Here is a 6,708-nt window from a genome sequence, read left to right as displayed (position 1 = left end):
ACACACAACCAGAACCAGAACCACATGCACAACCACACACACAGCCACACACACAAGCACACACACACAACCACATCCAACCACACAACCACACACAACCACACACACACTCCCACACACACTCCCACACACACAACCACACACACACAACCACACACACAACCACACATACAACCACACACAACCACACACACAACCACACACACTCAAATACACACCCACACAACCACACACACAACCACACATACACACAACCACAACCACACCCAACCACACACATCCACACAACCACACACACAACCACACACACACACAACCACTCACACCCCACACACAAACACACACACAACCACACATATACACACAACCACACACAACCACAAACACACACACAACCACACACACACACAACCACAAGCACACACACAACCACACACACAACACACACAACCACACACACGATCACACACACAACACACACACAACCACACACAACCACACACACACAACCACAACCACACACAACCACACACACAACCACACACAACCACACACAACCACACACACATCCACACACAACCACACATACAACCACACACACACACACACACACACAACCACACAACCACTTTAGCAATGCCAATAGCTCAAACTGAATTAATGTGAGACCTATTGCATTGCAAATCCTTATTTATGATGATGTCAGATGAGTGTTGGGAGTCCTTTCTTGGTTTCACATACTTTTCGTGTCTGCATTCTCTTTGAGTGTTTTTCAGGATAGTCCTCAAAGGAATGAGAAGGATGTGTATCAGTGTACTGATAACTATCAGGCTGTTTAAGTGATCACTGCTATCTAAATTATAATGTTTTTCAGTGGGCTCTGGGGAACTTTACCCATAATTGCATTAATAGTGATTGGAAAATTTGTAGGTAGAAAACAGACACGGGGAAAGGAAAAAAGAAAAGAGTATTTCCTTTCCTCATGTGCCTGTTTGGAGTGAATTCCTGCTCCACAATCGTGGGTGGGACAGCGATCGTGAAGCAGGAATCCACAGGACCACCAGGGAATTTTTTATATTTGGAGGAGTGATCCCTTACGGAGGGTCACTCGCCTGGGGGCATATGATGTCTGTTCAGCTAGTTTGGCCCTTTTTTTCCGCCAGTCTGCCCCCCGGAGATTTTATTTGATCAATTTGCGAGTAGCGACCCCTTGGGCAAAGGTCTCTCTCCGTGGGTGTGAAAAAAGTTTTTTCTGTGTTCTGTGGTAGTCCTGCCTTTTTTCAGCTGATCTACCCCCCAAGTGGGTCAAAATCCACTAGACAGCAGGGATTTTATTAGATACATTTGCAGGGAGTGACTACTTGTGCAAGGATCGCTCCCTGGGGGGGGCAATATTTTGTCTTTGTGTCCCCCCTGGGCGGGCTAGTATGGCCCTTTTTTTGAACTATCTGCTCCCTCATCCCTGGGGGCCAAAATTCACCAGAGACCAGGGATCAAAACTAACTAGAGACCAGGGATTTTATGTAATGAAATTGTGGGGAGGGAGGCTGGACAAATAAGTTAACTTTGTTTGGGGCCCTTTACCCAGACAACACTTTTGTTACCTTCCAGGACATGTTTCAGGACACCCCAGTAGCACTCCTAGATGCCATAACGTATCAACAGCGTAGGTTGACTGTACGTGACCTTCATGACTCCTTCCCCCTTGCTCCATCTGTGTTCAAAGTGCTTGAGGACATACTTAGTAATCCTTCTCAGCGTAGACTAACAACCCGTATTTACTCAGGCACGCAGCGAGCTAATCCGGTCAGTGTGGCCGAAGGGCAACAGCACTGGGTAGAAGAGTTACAGTTTGAAATAAGTGATGAGTGTATGAAGCTGGCTCTGTATATACTAAACCAAAATGGGGTATAGTGTGCACAGAGTCCAGTGGAACCCCAAAGATAGGCAGAGGTAAAAGTGGATAGCACCTCACTGTCTATTTGTGGTAGTGTGGGCGAGCAGTAAGGCTTTATCAGAGGGTAGTGTTAATCATTTGTTGTTCACACTCAGGCAAACAATGATTTCACACACTCAAAGACTGAACACAGACCAATTTGATTGTATACAAATATTATTTAGTTATATTTATTTTCTAGAACCAGGCAAGCCTGGCACAGGTAAGTGTAAATGGTACTTTTCAAGGCAGGTTGAACATTACAAGAAAGCTGAATGAAAATGACTTTGTTACAGCTTTGTAAATACATTGAATACTGTGGAAATTACTGCTAGATTACTTTTGATTACTGTTCAGATTATTTTAAGGATTACTTTTTCTACTCAATGTGAAATGCCTAGATATCACACTGGGACATTTCCTAGAGAAAAGGTAAGTAAAGCAGGTTTTACATATTTGCAGTTTTTTAAGTTCTCATAAAATACCCTAAAAGGATGGCCAAAGAGAAGTTCAAAGGGGGAAAACCCTACTCCCTTCTGAGGCACCTCTCTGCAGGCGAAAAGCAAGCATGGTAAGAGGACATCCCATCTCCCTTTGAGCTTTTCAGGGAGCCCCATAATCATGCCTTTTCAATGTCTTGTTGAACCTATCAACAAGACCATTGGTTTGTGGGTGTTAGGGTGTATTAAACTTTTACTGCACTCCACACTCTTTCCACATATTTTTAGGTAAGCACACATGACGTTTGACCCCAGTGTTAAACCACCTCCTTAGGAAACGACACCCTGGTGAAGACACCAATGAGGGCCTTGGCTACTGCAGGAGCAGTAGTAGTCCCAAGGGGAATTGCCTCAGGATACCTGGTTGCATGATCCACTACCACCAGTATAAATGTGTTCCTGATGCTGTGGGAGGTTCAAGTGGACCCACTATGTCCACAACTACCCATTCAAAGGGAACCTCAACCCCTGTTAGTGGAATTAAGGGGGCCTTTGGGTGTCCACCTGTTTTGCCACTGGCTTGACAGGTGACACAGGAGCTGACAAACTCCTTTAAATTTTGAGACATCTGGGGCCAGTAAAAGTGGCTTACTAGCCTTTCACAAGTTTTGGTTTGGCCAAGATGTCCAGCTAGGGGGAGGTCATGAGCTAAAGTAAGTAATAACTCCCTGTACTTCTGAGGCACTACCACTCTCCTAGTGGCTCCAGGGTTGGGGTCTCGGGCATCAATGTACAGCAGTCCCTCCTCCCAATAGACACTGTGGGTACCACTGACATCTCCCTTTTCCTGTGTAGCAGCTTGCTGCCTCAGGATCTTGAGAGTTGGACAGGGCTGCTGTCCAAGGCACAGCTCGCCCCAAGAGGCCCCCCTAGGCCTAAGAGCTCAACCTGGTAAGGGTCAAGTTCCATAGGCTCAGCTCCCTCTGAGGCATCCAAGTCCTCTACCTGAGGAGAGGAGTACTCAGTTTTTGGCTGTTCAGAATCTGATTTCCTACTCTTCCTACCTTTCCTCTTGGAAGGTTGGGCCATTCTTTCAGGCTCCATTACTTCTTTTTCGCCCTGCTTTCGGCTCTGTGCTCTAGTCTTGACACACACAATCTCAGGGATGTCCAGCATTTCGGCATGGGTCTTCAATTCTACCTCAGCCCATGCTGAGGTCTCCAGGTATTTTCCAAGCAGACAGGCAGCTGGAAGCTTTGGAGAGACCACAACCCTGTTTCAGGCCCATAACCCCCCTCCCTCAGTCTAATGTCTGGAGAGGAGTTGGCCTAACAGCTAGGGCGTTCAACTGCAAATCTGGGGAACTGGGTTTGAGTCTCGACAATGACGCTGAACATCCTGTGATTCTGGGCAAATCACTTAAACCCCCCGTACCTAACAAAAATGAATGTGGCCTCATGTAAAGCAACTGGTGCTATGTAAAGCGCTCTGATACCCGATTCGGGTCAAGTTCGTGCTATGTAAAACTCTGTAAAATAAAAATAAAATAAAAATTTCACCATAGTCATGGCATGGTTAGTGGCAACACGGTCAGCGTTAGTGACTAGGTAATTTTTCCCAATAAGGTAGTGCTCTGGGGAAACCAGTGTGTCTCTCACTATAGTGACACTGGCACCTGTATCCCTCAGGGCTTCTATTCTAGTCCCATTGATTCAGAGGTATTGTAAATACTTCTTGAAGTTGGGTGGCCACACAGATACAGTGGCATACTCAACTTCACCCCCAGTGACTAGAACTGCATCAGTGAGAACCCTGATTAGCTCTAGGCACACTGTTGATCCCATCTGCAGACTGACTACACAAGTAGTAGCTGTAGGAGGACTAGGGGGCTTCTTGCTAGGACAAGTAGCATCTCCTGTTAAGTGTCCCAACTTCTTACAGTTGAAACACCAGGCAAGATCAAGGTTCTTCCGTTTGTGTCTATTACTGGATTGGGAAGAGTTTTGGGACCCACCCCCTTGAGCAGGTTTTTGGGGGCCTTTAGAAGACTCAGGCTTTTTATCTTTGGGGTTCTCATCCCCTTTCCCCTGGGGAGGTTTTGTAACCCCTTTCTTTTGGTCACCCCCAGGGGCTGTTTTTGTTACCCTAGTCTTGACCAAGTGATTTACCTTCTTTCCCAATTCTTGGGGAGAAATAAGACCTAGGTCTACCAAATGCTGATGTAACTTTTCATTAGTGCAATTACTCAAAATACGTTCCTTCATTAACAAATTGTAAACTCCATTGAAATCATACACATTATTTCCAGTTAACCATCCATCTAGTGTTTTAACTGAGTAGTCAACAAAGTCAATCCAGGACTGATTTTGGCTTTTGTGACCCCCCTGAATCTAATGAGATATTCCTCAGTTGTGAGTCCAAAGCCCTCAATCAGAGTATTCTTCATAAAGTCATAAGACCCAGCATCTGCCCCCGTAAGGGTCAGGAGTCTGACCCTGCAGTTACCAGTGAACAGTTCCCAAAGGAGTGACCCACAGTGTGGCTTCTTCACTTTTCTCATTTCACAAGCGCTCTCAAAAGCTGTGAACCATTTGGTGATGTCACCACCTTCCTCATATTTGGGGACAATCCATTTGGGGATTTTGGGATCATAAGATAGCTCTCTGTGCTTATTTGGTATATTGCTGCCACCATTTATGGGAGCTAAGCCCATCTCTGCTCTCTCTTTTTCTAGAGCCAGGAGTCTGGTATCTAGATCTAATCTTTTTGTCAACCTTGCTAAAAGGTTGGTCTCCTCATTGAGGCTGCCCTCAATGTTCTCAGAAGCACCTGACCCACATGTGTGGGCTCTAGTGGCCCTGACTTCAAGAATACACCTCTCAGCACCTAGACTGAGAGGTGTATTCTTGAAGTCAGGCCCACTGGGGCCCTTTTCTTTCTAAGAAGTGGGGTTAGAAGGTATCCTCATCCCCTCGATCTTCTTCCCCATCGGAGAGGTCTTCACCATTCTCAGAGGGATGGTCCTTATCATACCCTGCCAACAGCTCCTGGAGCTTTTATTTGGAGGGATGTGACCACATGTTAAAATGTTTAATTTTACATAGAGACCTTAACTCCCTAAATGGAGATGAGGGGTAAGGTTGAGATCCTCATTCATATTCTCTATGTTGTTGTTATCTTTACTTATAGCTGGGTTCTTGTTATGAGACATTTTAACAAAAATTCTAACCCCTCTTACCCCGAACTAAAGTGAGCTTTTATTTTCCTAAAATTCTAACGGGACTTAACCGAGGTCCAAACAAGATTTTAATAATTAGGAAAAATTTGTCAATTCAAAAATTCTGAATTTGCAGAGACAATTTAGGAATTCTGTCGTGTAAACAGGTGTTGATCAAGTCAGTCCGACAAATGCAAAGTTGTACATCCCATGCTAGTTCACCAATGTAGGAAGCTGGATCTGTATATACTATACCAAAATTAGGTATAGTGTGCACAGAGTCCAGTGGAACCTGAAAGGTAGGCAGAAGTAAAAGTAGATATCACCTTACTCTCTATTTGTGGTAGTGTGGGTGAGCAGTAAGGCTTTATCAGAGGGTAGTGTTAAGCATTTGTTGTTCACACTCAGGCAAGAAATGATGTCACACACTCAAAGGCTGAACTCAGACCAATTTGACTGTATACAAATATTATTTAGTTATATTTATTTTCTGGGTTAGAACTAGGGTTTCCCCAGGGTCAAGGATGCACTCTCAAAGTATCCTCAGCGGCACTAGGGAGGCCTGGTGTAGAGTGCTGAGGCCCAATATTATCCAATGGAGGATAGGGGGCCTCCAGTTGGTGGCTGCTCAGGAGCAGGCCACAGTAAAGCTCCTGGTGTTAGGCTCAGGGCAAATGGGGATATGAGTTAGCACCCAAAGTACATCCGCAGGGGCGGCTGGGTGCAGGGTGCTGTTTTGGCATCAGGTTTCCTGTTGATTTCAATGGGGATTCTCCGGTTGCAACAAAAACTGCAGGCTCAGGACGAATATCTTCTGGAGTGACCACTGGTTGGAGAGGTAAGTTGGGATGCCTGGGGATGCTGGGACACTGTCGGTTGAGCCACCCAAGGCTGTGGGACATCGGGTGCAGGGGTGTCTTTAGACGTCTCCTTTTCTTACCAGCTCCGGTCGCGGTCGGGAGGATCCTCCAGAAAGAGACTGCAGGTGTCGATTGGAGAGTCGAGGCAGGTCACAGATTACCAGATCAGGATTGCCTGGTAGACCCAATCGTGGTGTTGGGCCACTCGAACTTGGGCTGTGGGCGTTGGGTGCAGAGTGTTGCAGACTTACGGAT

This window comes from Lissotriton vulgaris, chromosome 1_1 (assembly GCF_964263255.1).
Source record: "Lissotriton vulgaris chromosome 1_1, aLisVul1.2, whole genome shotgun sequence".
Classification (NCBI taxonomy): Eukaryota; Metazoa; Chordata; class Amphibia; order Caudata; family Salamandridae; genus Lissotriton; species Lissotriton vulgaris.
The sequence above is the reverse complement of the archived record's forward strand: the minus strand, read 5'-3'. Positions refer to the sequence as shown.